This window comes from Aphelocoma coerulescens, chromosome 1, assembly GCF_041296385.1.
Source record: "Aphelocoma coerulescens isolate FSJ_1873_10779 chromosome 1, UR_Acoe_1.0, whole genome shotgun sequence".
Lineage (NCBI taxonomy): Eukaryota > Metazoa > Chordata > Aves > Passeriformes > Corvidae > Aphelocoma > Aphelocoma coerulescens.
In genome coordinates, this window is record NC_091013.1 from 16240330 (window position 1) to 16256429 (window position 16100).

Genomic DNA, 16100 nt, shown 5'->3' on the forward strand with positions numbered 1-16100 from the left:
ATGTAAGGTGATGCTCTAATAGGGAAGAACATACTTCTCACAGGCTCTCCCTTTAGGAAAGCCAAACAAATAACCCACAAATAAAAACCTCCATGGCTGTACCATGTCCTAGCTTATCTTTGTAATAACAGGAGGACAGGGCCTGAGGCTGTTTCCCCTTGTCTCCTGCACTAATGCAAATACTAAGAGCAGGCTGGGGGGAAGGTCAGCCCCATAGAAGCCCTTCTGAGAGGCAGCTCTGAGCAAGGGGGTCTGAGCACACTTTTGTCTCTTGTTTTGTGTATATTCTGTTTCAGGCAGTGATATATTTTCCTGATACATTTTTCATGTAGCTGGAGCTAAGAATTTTCTTGTACCACATGGAGTGGGGAATGCCATAGCATTGCTCTTCCCAATGGCTTAACCATTCTGAGTCCTCTCTTCCCATAGGCACCAGCTTTTCCCACTGACCCCACCCCACACTGGACCAATGCCACGGGAGATGCACATGGTCCTTCTCCCTCAGCCTGGGTATACAATGAGATGGCACCAACATCAATGCCTATTCCCACTAGGATAGGGCCGCCACCAGACATACCCCTCGAAACGGAGACAGCCTTGGGGTGCCACCTGTGCCTGTCCAACCTCCCCATCCCCATCTGCCAGCTCTTAAGCAACTCATACCCAGGGTGACTGATCCCCTCCCACTGTCTCAGTGTCAGTGCACTGGATATGACCAGGGCAACAGGGATGGACACTGAGAGCTTGAACTACTGCAGCTCCTGCAGCTCCAAGTACCTGACAGAAGCACACAGAGCCTGGGAGATTAGCAAACAAGGAGGAAGTAATTTTAATTATATAGTAATTTTAGGGAATAAAAACTGCCTATAGCCTGTGTAAGTTGTGAGAAATGGCACATGCTCCTCTTGCCTCAGGCAAATGCTTATGTTGGTAGCAAGCTTGGCTACAAAAATGACACCCTTCCTTGCAGACAGAAACAGCAAGAGCACCCAAGAAACACAAAATATTCAGTATTTTCTTGGTGGGGTGTTAAAGAAAACAACTATGTTTATTGAAGAGCATGCTGTTGGCAAAGAAGGTGGGCAGATGCCACCTGCAAAAGCTCTCCCTCATCCTTTCCAGTGGGATAGTTAGCATCTAGTCTCTGCATTTGCCCCACGCTCAAGGGGTGAAGCCACTACTGACCAGAAGGGCTGCTGCACCTTTCAGGTCCTCTGCATGGAAAATGTGGTTCTGTCTCACACTGCCCCAAGAAACTCTATGGTCCCATCTGGGCTGTCCTGTCCAGGCACCCCACATGCAGGGATGGCTGGTCTGTGAGGTACCAAGGCAGTGTGTGCCAGGCCACTGGGCTCCCAGGGGCTGCTGCTGGCCTGTCTTTGCCCAGGATGGTGGCTGAGGGAAACCAGAGGCGTCTGCAATATGAGATGCACAGCAGGAAAAAGCCGCACCACTACAGGGGTTGCAAAAGAAGCCCTGAGAACTGAGGCGGCAACCAAGAAAAACCGCTGTTTTTATTGCCTGTCAATGGATGTGCTCATGTGCCAAACTGTCGGTGAAGCTGGGTAAACATCTGGGCAGCACAAACCAAACCAGAGGAGACAGCTGTCCCCCAGCGAGCACAAACCCATTATGACCTCAACTGAATCACCCCCGAAAAGGTGTCATGGTCCATAGTTCAAGAAGCCGAGCAGACAGCTGCTGGCCATGGCTGCACTGGAGAGGGTGGCCACCAGGGCAGGTATAGTGACGGTAAACTCTGTCAAGATGTGCTCCACAACAAGAAGGCACCAGAGCTGCCCTGAACTCAGCATCCAAAATCTTTCCCATGGGGAGGGCAGGTCAGGCTACAACAACCGACTTGCATTTCCATGGCTGGCTCATGCAACTGAAAGGGCCATCTTCACAGCGAGCATTTCCCAGAAAACACTTTGTGCAGGTTAACTCCAGTAATCTCAAGGGATGGCAGCCCTTGGATGGACCTCACTGGTGAGGTCAGTGCCAGCACCCACAGCTTCACATGGAATGTAGCCATGGTGAATGCATCCCAGTGCACACCCATCTTGCCACCCCCAGGCATCCTCCATGTCCAGTGGAAAGGCTCCCGCAGAATGCTGCAAAAGCATGAAGAATCAATAAAATCCATTGACTTTTTGTCCGACATTAGCAATTTTACTGCTTAATGCTAAGCAGAGTAAGCAAGAGAGCATACTGCTACCAAAAATAAATAAAGGGGGGAGGTGTGGGTCTTTGAAGATCCCAAATCACCCAGTACAATTAATGCCCAGTAAACCCTGCCCAGTCCTAACAATGATTAAGGACGATTCGGCCCCTGCTCTGGGTGAAGGTTTCTCCAGGATCCAGCTGCCAGCACATGTTTGGGTTTAGCTGTCTAAACAGGCACTGAGGGATTAAGTCCCTGTGTGTCTTCAGCACTAATTAAAGGTTGTTTATTATCCAATTGTTCCCGATAGCGTATATTTCTTCCTTGTGTAAACACAGCCGACGCCAATGTCTAAAAAAACCCACAAAACCAAAAGTGGTGGAAAGGTCTGCATTTCACCAAGTTATGGGGTGTGAGGGACACCCCACAGGCTGACCCGCTGGCGCCCGGCTCTCCCTATCCAGCAGCCACAGGAACGGGTGCTTGCCACCACATGGAGCTGAGTCTGAACACTCCTGAGTTCCATCAACTCCTTCCATGCTGTTCATGACTCGGGCAGTAGTTACCAGGAGAAGTTCTGGTCACATTTGCTCACAGAGAAGCAATGTTTACGTACGATCAGATCTGAACAAGGTAGCTGGAGCACACTCCAACAGCAGCGTGAAGTTGGTACTGAAGCATCCTGGGCAGCGTTTGTCACACACTGACACACAAAATGTGCATCTGGAACAAAGAGCTGTATCCCCTTATTTCATCAAACAATTTTTGCGACCCTAGAAAGGGCTTACCCATATAGCATTAAACAAAGCCCTTTGGCAACATCTGCATCCTTGATACAGCCCGTGAAGAACCACTGTCTTCTCCAGCCTTGGCTTTACATGGCTGGTGGGTACCAGGTGGGTTTGGCTGGGACTAGAGCCCATACTTTACATCAAAAAGCCACTGAAGCTGCAAATTCAGGCACTAAGGAAAACAGAAATGCAACCTTATCCTGGTCGTCTATATGGTCCTGTGTGGCTGTGTTATGATACATTCTTAAACACAGTTATCCCCTCTTTTTTCAAAAGGCCTTGTCATGATGCAAAAGATCATCCACAAAAAGGAAAAGTAATTTTTTTCATAGCCCTTTTTGTGAGTTTTAAGCTTCTGACTCCAAACTAAGCAACACTTATTTCACACAGATTTGTGTATGTAATATGAAAAATTTAAATTGGTCTATGAATCTGCTCTTAAAGATATACTACTACTTGCTACTACTACTTGTAAATGTATAGAACTATTTTAGTCTTTCTCTTGCTGCATCTTACAAAGGCAATATACTGTAGTTTCAGTAGTTGCATTTTTAAATGTGTTTATCTGGGTCACTGCTACTTAGAGCATAAGAAGATTTAGTGAAGCCAGTTTAGAATCAGTCTAGTGCAAAGGAAAAAATTCTTTAATTAAAACCAAAAGAATTATATTGTTTGGACGGTAAAGATCTCAACATTATCACATTAAAGTCTTTGGACTGATTCAAGAAGAAAATAGACCCATAGGCAATTTCATTCAAAAGGCGCTTAGGCTTTTGGGGGTTTTTGGACTCATCACAAATTATTTCATGTAATTGGCAATTTCAGGCAGAGAAAAGAGAACCCAGAGCATTACAACATTAGGATTTTAATTGTATGACGTAAAATCAAGAATAAGAACGTGATTCCTGATTGTGGCAGTCCGTCTGGCCCACTTGGAGCACTGCTGGCGTGCGTGCCAGCCTGCCCTGACAGGCGACACTTCTTTCTGTGCAGTGGCCGTCACAGAAGACGGGAGAGAAGAGAACCTGTTTTGATGGCATTGCTCCCAGATCCTTTTACTAAGGCAAATAATCTGCACAGAGAGAAAACAGGGAAGGACGTTCAGAGGCCAGAAGTAGCACCAGGTTCTGTGCATTTCCAGTGGTCCTAGCTTTTCCACTGTCTTGGAAAATACCCTAAGGAAGATGTTGGTCAGGAAAGACAAAGCTGCCACTCACATGGGAAATGATGTGGGAGGCTGAATGGCCTGAATGGCTGAGCATGTCTGTGTGATGCAAGACAACATCCCTCAGCATCACACTGCCCATCAGTGACAGGGAAGTGACTCAGGAGACAAGAGCACTTCAAAGGTTCATGGAATACTGGTTTATTTTAGCTGAAGCCTGTCTGCCACGGAACAGGGAGGACTGCAAGCAGAAAGCATCCGCTCTGCATCCTGCAGCTGCTGCTGGAGCAGTTCATCCCGCAGGAACAAAAGCCTTCCTCCTCTTTTCCCTTTCTTCTGGTCAAGGGAGGAGGGCAGGCTGGGAGATAACCATCACTGCTGCTGCTGAACCACAGCCAGAGGACGTCTGACACTGCACCGGAGTGGGATGGGAAGTTCAGCACCTGCCCCAACCTGCCCCACGGTCTCCATGACAAAAAGCCAAACAACTGCCCATCTATCAGTAGGGTTCTGGTGTGACAGAAACATTAGGTTACAGCAGCTGCATCACTCTGATCCCCAGTTAATTATTCCCCATATCCAAACAGCAGCAACACGGGGAGGAAGGGAACAAGCATGTAGTCGGCAGTTTGATCCTGTTATTGATCGGATGCTAATGGAGGGAAATAACTAAGTATAAAATATTTCTTGTGTCAGAAGCAGGTAGGAAGGGTGATGGATTTTCTTCAGATTATTGAAGGCAAGAAAAGGAAAGACAAATTCCCAAAACCCCAAAGTTTTTACTTAGTTTTTTTCAAACATGGCCAATTTTTACCAGTTTTTTGGGGGTTCCTTTTTGTTTGTTTTCTTTATTTTTCAGTTCCTTCAATCTATTCATTGACAGCACACCAGCTATTCACTGGATATGGTGATCTACAGCTTCAGTTTTTGGGGTTCCCATGCGACTGCAAGAGGACAGTTTCTGGCACTTCAAGTCCTGCTGCAGGAGAAGTCATCGCAGTCAGCAGGGCCAGCTATAGATCAAGACCCCAAAAGAGTAAAAAAGCTCAATACCTAACCCCCTAGTAAGAGAGGATTTATTTTATCATAATGTTTTTTAGAGATTTATCACTTCCTTTACCTTCCTCCATACGCACAGTGAAGAAAATCTGTTTTAAACATGTGACAGGCATGATTTCCATTAGAGAGTAAATTTGGGGGATAAATGAAGAAAAAAGGGAGCTATTATTAACCCAGAGAATCATTGTGCTGGTAAGTGAGCACTAGCATCTGAACATAAGTGTTTTTCAGCCTATTTACCAGATCAGGTTTCCACACCATTCTTCAGATGATCTCAGATTACTGGAACCCCTTTCCTTAAAAATAGAGCTATAGGAAGTAATTAAATGTTGTCTTTGGGTTTGTGCAAGGAGGCATAACCATTTTCTCCACAAGTACCTTGGAAGTCTGCTGCTGGTCCTTATTGAAAAACAAATTTGGCCCTAACATCAGGTCCTGCAGGTTGTGAAGCCCTACATTCACCTTGCTGGGATTTTGGTGCGACAGCTTCAGAGAGCTGTACTGGATCAACCCCAGAGATGCAGATACCTTTGCAAGCAGGTCAGACACCTGAGGAGACCAGAGCATGCCCCAAAAACCTGAAGCAAGGAGCAAAAAGAGAGGGAAAAATGCAGAGTTCTGACATCTGTATCACAGAACTGTGGGGACCTCTGAGTTGTCTCCAGATCAAAGGACCACTTGATAGCAGTCACCAAACGCCTTCTAGCAGAACACCACCACTCATCTCAAACTTCACATATCCTCCCAGGAAAGGCCACTATGCTGACATGTTTCATGATTTATTCCTAGGATTAGCTGCAATGGAAGGAAGTGGTAGCACATGGAAACGTGGCACCAGCAGAGTTTGGGGAATCCAATTCTGGGGGTGCACATTGTACTGCTGTGAAAAATGGAGACGGTGCACGGTACAAGACACAGAGTTCTGGGCATTAAAAAACCAACCAAACAGAAAACCCAAACAAACAACCCCTCCCTCCTGCCCCCCCAAATAAAAATATGTAGGGAAGACAAAGAGGTGAATGGAGGAAGAAAACCTAGAGCTGCTGGCCCAAGGGAAAAGATGAATGAAGCTGCAGAGAACACAAAAAGCAGAGGTGGTGGAAAACTGAATTTGTTAGGGAAGATAGAGAAAGCAGGGACAAATAAAGAGTTGCTGTTCAGTGCCCTTAGCTTCCAGAAATTAGACTCCTTGAGAGATGTCTACTGTGTTTCTAAAACAGTTGCCAAAGATGGATGAAAAATTCTTCTGACCACAATGGAAGAAGTGATCTATTTTTGTAACTCTGAAAGCTGGAAAAGAATAGGCTTGTCTTGATTGTACCACAGAAAACCAGGTCATGTTAACAGGTGTACTTGGGCAGACCATGCTCTTTTACAGACCTCCATGGGCTCTCCACGATTCAGCTGTGAAGGTCTGATTTGGACTGAATGCTCAAACGAAGTGACTGGCCAGCAGTGGAGTCCCAGGGCATCTCCACAGTGTGATCTGCAAAACTGTTCTCAGCTAAAATTGCAGGAGCTGCATTTGTGCGGAATGAAAATATATCGAGAACAATGTTTAAGGCTCTTGAAGAAAAATATTTTACCTTCTGCCTGTAGTCGATCCCATACACAAATCCCCCTGCAGTTTGCCTTCTAGAAGGAAAGAATATTACACTGAAGCCATTCCTAAGCAATAGCATTTCTTGTGAGGACCAAAAATGAACTTTAAATTTATGTTGTCTCTTACTTAGCCATTAAGAAATTTCTTATCATTGCCTTGAAGCCACTAATTCCTGTGGTCTGCTTGGACCCACTTTGTGCTTCAAATTCTCAAATCAGCACAATAGTGAAGATTATTAGAAAATGTGTGTTATGCTGCAGCCAGTAAACACCATAAAGAGCATCCCGAGATTTACGACACAAGGTTGTTGATTTGACAGACAGCCTTCAACCTGAGAAATAAAGTAACTATGGAAATAGAGTCTGAAAAACAAACAAAATATATTCCCAAGTCAAAGCATAAAAGAACATGAAAGAGCCAAAGAAGAGTCAATACAGATTTTCAATTTCATTATTTTGATTTAATAAAATTCTTTGTATAGTGTTGCTTGCTCAGTACAAGCATAAAAATTGTAATGGCAAATACTGTACTGTGATTTATGGATTGAAAAGTTGTCTGATTTCATTATGCTGGTAAATATAACACTGCAAAAACCTTCTCTTGGAAAGCTATTTCTAAATTGCTACATCAATATTAAGATAATCAGAACTGATATTTACTTTTTACAGGAACAGCACATGTCTATATGTCCCCATGGGCACATACACACACACACAAACTTCCATTTTTAACCTTTCTCCATTCTTTGGATCATAGGAATACATGCTACAGGAACTGCTGATTTATTCTGAACCAACCTATAAAGTTACAAGGGGCCCAGTCCAGGACGTTTTTACTGATTGTACCCTTTTCTCCCACTGAAAGTAATTCAAACAGAAGTACTCAGCAGAAGTTGAGTTCAATCATTTGTTATCCCAGACTTATGAAGGTGTAACTTCACCTTCAGTTTACAATGACAGAATTGACGGATAAATCACTGAAGCCCTAAGATACACAGTCCAACACTTATGTTAACTATTTATATTTTTCAGCTGGCATAGTGCATGGTAAATAATTTTTAACTAAACTTTGCCTTTCACTCATGGTTTTGCAACAGAAGTACAAAGCAGTACGTTAAGGTGGATTTCAGGTGCCAGAGAGCACACACAATTATCAACAATATCTACGGGACAGGAGGCTGACAGGGAAGCAAAGGATGTGAGACAGCACCAGTGAAGGAGAGGCAGCAGTGAGGAGGCAACGTGGCCAGAGAGGCACAACCATGTCCCTCCACAAAGTGGAGCCTGGTGTCCCTGCTGATTCCTGCCTTTAACGCCTTGTGCCACACATGTGACCTGGCTGTCCCCAGAGCGATGCCTCTGCAGCACATTCTCCACATCTGGCTCACATGGCCCACAGCTCACATAGCCCATGGCTCACACAGCCCACGGCTCACACAGCCCACGGCTCATGGCTCACACAGCCCACAGCTCACACGGCCCACAGCTCACACAGCCCACAGCTCACACAACCCATGGCTCACATGGCCCACAGCTCACAGAACCCATGGCTCACACAGCCCACGGCTCACACAACCCATGGCTCACACAGCCCACGGCTCACAGAACCCATGGCTGACATGGCCCACAGCTCACAGAACCCATGGCTCACATGGCCCATGGCTCACATGGCCCACTGCCCCAGCTCTCAGAGCAGCAACTCTTCAGAGGGGGCATCTGAAAAGGGGCTCTAGAGGGAGAGGGTAATGGGGAAAGCAACTGAAGCACCAAGGACACGGATCTGTCCTCTGCAGCAACTGGAAGAGTGAGGGCACATCCAGCCCTCATAAATAAACCAGGCCACATCCCCATTTCTGCTCACCATTGCAGGAGCCCACAGGGTGATCCTTCGCCTTGTCCCCCTCGATCACTGTCACCAGGAACAACAACTGGCACTTATCAGCAGAGACATCTCTGCAAAGGAGTGACTTCAGGACACAGTGTCCTTCCCCGGTCCCTTGAACCCTTGAGACAATTTACAATGCTGTCACTTGTACATATTCCCTCCTCATCTGCACAGTTCTTGTCTCTAAATTTAACATTTTGCTTTCTAAATAAAAGTCCTTAAGAGTTCTCACAAGACTTTGATGATAAGCCCTTTTATTGATATTCCAGTTCACTTTTCAAAATATTTGCAGATTATAGGATAAAGGGTGTTTGCTTTTATCCCCTCTTCAGGAGATAACAGTTGGGTAACTTACGATATCCAGATGAAAATTTATTGGTTAGCACTGGGGAAAGCGGATCCTTCCCAAAATTAGCCTTTGACCCAGTTAGTCTTTCATAAACAAGCAATGATTTAAAAAATCCTCAGCAGATAAGATGTTTGCAGCCCCAGCATCGACTTGCATAAATGTTAGAAGGTGTAAGCATAACAAAGCTACATCAGCCATATTTCACAGCACCAAGACTGAGGATGAAAAACTATGGAAAACTTCCCTAATGAAATGTCAAAGCCAACTAGCCTCACTACAGCTAATCCTCAAATCTTGATGACAGTGAGGATTACCCAGCCTGCTAAACTGACAAGCGCCCAAGGAAGCTCATCTCCCAGGGATTACACCTCCATTTCGGTTTGCCTGCTTCTGAGTTATGTGGAAGAGCCCTGGAGGAAGCAAGTTTCAGCTCATCTATTTCCTTCTGAGGATTTTCAGTACACTGCCCAGTCTTAACGCATCAAGCAACAACATATACACACACACAAACAAGAGTCCCAAATACTGACATTACTGTGCAATAGGCCAGTCACCCGCAGATGCCAGGCAGAAAGCTGCTGACAGATGCTGCAGCATAAACCTTCTAAGAACCTTCATATTTGGTGACAAAATACTCTGTTCCCCATTCACGCTGCCCTGATGCTAGTATCTAAATAATGTCCAATATGAGAGATTTATTTTTTTCTCACACTGGCTATCTATAGAAAATCCTTTTTTGTAAGTCTCTGTTGTGCAGCTTCTGAATGTCAGGCCCAGCAAATCAAAACATTTTATTGTAATTTCATATTGTTTACTTTTGCAAGGCAGGATCTTGGCAGAGACGAGTGTTTCCTCCAGGGACACGGAGGATGGGGCTGGGAGGGAGGGGAGGACGGAGGGATGGAAGGAAGCATTTTAATGCAGACTTCCTCATTGTCTGCTTTAATAGGGACCTGGCTGAAATACAAAGGAAGAGGTAAATAAGAAGACCTTGGCTACAAATTTAGAGATGCCAGAGAATGGGTGTGAGGGTGCTCCAGGACCAGCCTACGCAGGCAGTGACAACAGATCAGGGAAGCAGCGTGGCACCAGGGAAGTATCGCCAGCCCCAGCCCACCCACCACTGCCCCTCAGCAGGCTTGGGAGGATCCTGGGGTCCCCATGGCAGGCACAGTCCAAAGGGCTGTGGCCAAGAAGGAGCAGGGAAGGACAGCTTTGCCCAGGCTGCTTCCACTGTGCTCCCACACACCCCTGCAAAGCCAGTGTGACCCCTATCCACAGATACTCCTGGCTCCTTGCCCACACCCTCCTCCACCTTCCACAGCCCCAAACTGTGGGCAGGTTTCCCTTCAAGAAAGATGGCACCACCCAAGTGCATATTTCTCCATGAGGACCCTCCCACTATTCCATGATGGAAAAGAGGAGGAGGTTCCTTGCACCCATCTGCCCAGGGACATTGGAAAGCACCAGTGATTCCACCACAGACATCTGCTTTTCACTGGGTGTTTTCAGGGAGATTTGACGCACAACATTCAAAGGTTTGGGTAAGCAATATTTAAGTTGATGAGAGCTGATTTAAGTGCTTTAGGTTTGGGGAACAAGGCATTTGTAACATGTCACATTCACACTGCCCACATATATGTGAGTCTGCTGCTGAAGTGATGGTCTTCCAAGAAACCTGCAGGAGACATGGACAGTGCCAGGGCAGCAGTATAGCTGAAAGCAGTTTTATTGACTTTGTTCTGTCCCCAGCTGTCCAACTGAGAGATCTAGACCTTCTCATCTTTAATCCTGGATTCTTTGGGCTGCTCTGCATGAGACAAAGTCTCAGGACACATGGAAGGAGCATGATGCCTTGAAGTCATGACTCGCCCTGTCTCCAGGACCACCCGCAGTCGCAGGCAGACGGGCAGACGCAGGCGACAGCTCCCTGCTCCCACTGGGTGCCTGGCAAACCTCAGCAGAGTGGAACTGCCAGCTCTCTGCTCGGCATAACAAACCTCCCTGTCCTTCGGCATCGCCTCTCTCTCCTTCTGAAGCTTTGTTTTGGTAGAAAGTGGTTCACAAAGACCTTTACACAAACTCACCCAACGACAACTGCTTTATTACGTAAAATGATTCACTGGTGTTTAAAAATCCCACAAACAGGAGCCCTCACCGACTTTATGACCGACTTCCCACGAAGGCACTGAGGCCAGCAATGGCTAATGCTCCGTCTGGCATCGACTCCCTGTGAATATCTCTCAGCAATAACAACTGATAGCAGAGCTCAGAGCCTACACATCATCCTCCTGTTTGTACATAAATTCCCTCTAAAAGGATTTCAGCATCCTCACACTGCTTCTTCCCAAGCATTCAGGCTCTTAAAGCCAAGTCAGCCAGACAGAATGGTGCCACGCAACTACAAACAATGCGGGACAATTTTTTATTACAATACACGGCACGATTCTTTGTAAAAGCACTGCCAGTAATATGCAGTGTGCAAAAATACACATTCATCATAAAGAGGTTAGATCCTAATTCCTGCAGCTTAATTTCTTCTTAAGGGCATCAGCCCATTTTTCAATTAAGGCAGGATAATATTATTAATCATAAAAAATTGCTGATGTGTAAAATTGTTTCCTTTCTGGCTAGCATTGGCTGAGAGACATCGGACATGCTGCCTCTGAATTAGTCTGACTTTGTGGCAGTATGGAAGCTGTATCATCCTTTTTGGTTTGGCTCCCAGCCTCAGCTATGGGGAAAGGTGCATCCCTCAGGGAATATGCAGACCCAGGTGCAGGCTGGTAGCAAGGAGCCTATGGATATAGATTCTCATGGAAGATACAACACTGCCCACCGTGAGGCAAAACAGCTGGCATGAATGGGCAGCTCCATGCCAAGAGGGTGCTCTAATAGTCTCTGTTGCCTGAGCATTTCTAGGTCACCATGTTTCAACACCCCCTGAAGAGAAAGAGGTTTCTGACCCCTCCCTTAATTTTCTGTGCAGAATTTGGTATTATGGGGCTCTTTGGTGAGGTCATCAGCGCTTTCTCTTTAATGTTTTTCCCCCTTTCCTCTGCTGCTGAATGGGTTTGCCTAATTCTGACCAAAATAACTGCACACGTTGCCTTCAGATGGGGCAACCAAAAGCAGGAAGAGAATTTAAGGAACAACCCAAACCCTATAAAATAGTAAGCTGTGAATAACAAAACCTCTCTTTGCCATGTAGTCAGCAAGGGAGACTCCTGGATTCTGACTTGGCAGGATCCAAGAAGATGCCGCAGAGGTGTGGGCATGCCAGCATCCTGCAGAAGGACAGCAGCTCTCTGCAAAGGCACACCCTGCTACCTGGCCCCTCACCCTGCCAAAATGGGGGCCTCTCAGCTCAGCCCTGCTGCGAGTGCCCCGCTCCACCCAGGTCAGAATGTTTCAGGTGGACAGGAGGGGACCGGCATGTGCCCTGGTCTTGCTCCTGTAGCAGCCAGCCATGACCTCCAGGAGCCCTTCATGGGACACAGACAGAAGCACCCAAGTGAGGAGCAGGGCTGTTCCAGGCCCCTCTGCACTGGAAATGAACCTCTGGCAGGTTTGCTGAGGGTGATGGAGCTGGAAGGGGACAGCCTGGTTCCTGGCTCCACAAGTGCCTGATGTGTACTTTGGTGGCACAGATCCAGATGAAACGCCTTCTTTCCAGCCATGTGTCCAACCCTTTTTCCATCTATGGGCAGTTTCCCTTCCACACATCACAAAGTTATATATCCCCTGACTTCTGTTGAGACTTTGCACCCTCCTGCTCACAGGACCTCCCAGGAGCAGCTCATGGCAGTAATCTCCTTGGCAGCTCAACTCTTTGCCCATTGCCTGGAGAACTTTCGGCATCACTCCCAACTTGTGTGACCCTGCCATTCATCTCTTTTCTCCCCAGTCTTGTTTCTCCCCTGTTCTGGGAACTGCACGCTCTGTATTTTTTTCTCTATAGTGACCAATCTTCTCCCAGCAGCAGAATTCCCCTCCTGTTTTTCCCACACACGATCAACTCCTTAACACTATTCCAGTTATCTGTAGCCTTATGTCATTAGTTTTCTGACATCACCAAATACTTTCTTATCTGTGGCTGGTATTATTTATATACATATATATATAAAAGGCCATCTTCAACCATCTTATCGACTGCTGACTGAGAATAAATCATGTAAGGAGAACAGCCCAGACTTTGGGACCACCTTGGGGAATACCCCACTCCACAGTTGTTGTCTCTTGGCAAATACTAGCAAGAAGAGCACATTCACTCTGAAGTCTGAGGAGGCAAATCACATAAACAGAAATTGTGAGTTTCAGCCAAAAAACTTCTTTCTGACAAGAGTCACTGCTATTCATATGACTAGGCTCATTAAGATCAGTGAGAAGTGGAAAAAAACTGCAGGATGGAGTCTGCGTGTGTCTCCTGGCTGAGATGTTCAGCTGCATTTTTCCTTGTGAAAAGGAAAACTAACCCTGCACCATGAAAGCAATAAACATAGTGGGATTACTGGTCAGTAACTCAAAGGATACTACTTCCAGCAGCCCTAGAGTTAGTAAGTACTCAGTGACAGTAATTGTTAAAAACAATTGAACCACCAGAGAGAGATTTCCATGTTATCTCTACCCATACATACATAAAAATACCAGTTTGTACAAATCCAAAGTATGTGAGGTTAAAGCTAATGGGCTGGCTTTGTTGAGCATCTCAAAAATCAAATTAGCTGCAATCAAATTCATGGCACAACTCAGGGTTCATTTCATTACTATCAGAAAATTCAATCTCTGAAATCTTACAATATTAAGCTAAAGCAATGATCTTTCTGTTAAAGTTCTCTCTTTTTTCATTTCAAGGTGAAAAAAAGCTGGCACGCCTGGGGAAGGTGAGGGTGATGATTCCCAACAGATACTACTGAAAGCCTGGCAAACATCTAATCAATTACTCTTATATAAAGGAAAGGAAAAAAAATCCCAAACATCCTTTCAAACACACACTCAAAGACATTTTGCATTATAAATTCTACCTCTTGCCTCTATTTCTACATCATGCCTTTTCCTGCAAAGATTGAGTATATACACAAATGCATATATAGGCACATACACACATGCATAGGTAGGCATATATATATTTAAATTCAAAATAAAAATCCATTAGGGAGGTACTTAAATCTGCTCATTGCTGCAATAACTAATCATATCTCTGTGCTGTACTGTAGGTGGGAAAGTCAGAAGTTCATTGCATTAAATTCAGGCATTTTCCTTTTTTTAATGAAGCTGCCTTTTTGGTTTATTTCACAATAAGCACTCTTTAACCTTACTGCAAGACCTAGCTGTAGAATACTCACTGCAATTTCAGACTCCTTTTTTATCCCTCCTCTTCAAGGTTTCCAACTAGGTTTCTCTGCAGGAGTCAAGTGCAGTTTTAATAAGGCAGATGAGGCAGGGTTTCTCAACTGCTTTTGATAGAGGTGAGGTGGCCAGCTCTTTATTGACTTTCTGCAGTACTGCAGCTACAGACCGTACAGACAATTTTGTTTTATGAGCATGTAGCAGGCAGGAAATGGGCCTGGAAATTTCCAGCCAGCAGTGTTTGATGCACTGCTTGAAAAGCTGCACAATGTGCATATAAAGGAAACTAAGGAGAGCCTTTTTCGTTGTTGTTGTTGTTGCTAAACCATCAGGCTGCAGTTGCTACACATACCTAGGAAAGCCTGCTCAGGAGCCATTTTAAGAATTAATACGTCTCAGGAAAAGGAAAGAAAACAACACTGGTTATTTTGTGCATATTAGAGAGTGCTGCATATCAAAGATCCTTTCATAAACACTTGGAAAAATCACATGGGAGGTAACAAGCCACTGAATTATTTTACTGTCCTTTTCTTGTGCAGGCAGCCACAGCACATCCACACTGTATAGTGCACAGCTGCACTGACATACACACATCCTCACAAGGGGATGTGGAAAAAAGGAAGCAATCAGGGGCTGGTATCATGTACTATTAAGGTTTTATTGATACCAGCATGGAGCAACTGCATCACTAATTAATGGATGCACACAAGCTACACACATCCTTCCAATAAAGTGGCAATAAACCCAGGTAGTTTTCTTCACCCTCATATATATATTACTTGAGCTATTTACCTCACTCCTTGTTTTTCTGGACTGCACATTGCCCTCTTCCCCCACCATCCCACATCTACACCAGCAAGCACATCCTTGAATTCTGCTCTGACACTGGGGAGATGAACATCCATGGCCCTGTTCGTGAGCTTCCCACACGGTGCCACTCTGGTTGTAACAGCAGACCAGGTTTGTAACAGCAGACAGGGTCCAAACTAGGCAGACAGGAGGTTTGGAACCCTCCCGCAGAGACGTCTCCACATATGCTCACACAAAAATAACCATTAAAATCAGGTTTGACAACTCTCTGTGCCTCTTTTACTCCCTGCCCAAGGAGGACAACATCCTCTTGCCCCAGGGGAGCACAGTGATGGTGAGCGGATCAAAGATGGCAAGAAGGTTCGGACTCTTTGGTGATGGCAGCCTTAAAAAAGCTACAACAGACTTTAGTCCCTACAAGGATGTACCCACACAGGGCTGCACACCCCAGCCTGCACTCGGCTGCAGCAGCAGCAGCTGCAGACCCACCCCCATCAAGGACCAGCTGAGGGAACCAGGTCCCACCTCCTGCCGAAGCACTGCACCTGAGCATCCAGCACTGCTGCATGGTACTCAGCACGATTTCACATCTTTCAGCTAATTGCAAAGCTCTTGGGGATTCTGGAAATAAAGCTATACACACGCAGGCATTCAAAAACCTTACAGCTACAGTGTTCCTATCAGAGGATATACCCTTACTGCCTGCAAGACTTAACTATATGCTTAAATTCTACTGACTTCAGGGGGACATAAGGATTTGTTTAACTTTCATTATACCAGCCATTTGTTTTACAGTTACCTGGATAGTATGTCTTGCCTTTTCATGTACAGCACTGAGCTCCTTGCACAGTAGGGTATTACTTCTTACACATAAAGGGAAGAGCAGGTACAAATTGAGGCAGAGGCTGCATTTTTAGCTAGCCACC

At 45.6% G+C, this 16100-nt stretch overlaps 1 protein-coding gene across 3 annotated transcripts in view; it reads right to left on the minus strand.

Annotated features, from left to right (window-relative positions):
* RAI2 (retinoic acid induced 2) overlaps positions 1-16100 on the minus strand; it is a 44335-nt gene that overhangs the window by 14194 nt on the left and 14041 nt on the right. Inside the window, exon 2 of one of the 3 annotated variants that reach the window (XM_069002828.1) lies at positions 15974-16099. The exons of the other annotated variants lie outside the window; for them this stretch is intronic. The gene's annotated coding sequence lies outside the window, so the exon portion shown is untranslated. The remainder of the gene's footprint in view (positions 1-15973; position 16100) is intronic. 3 annotated transcript variants of the gene reach the window in all.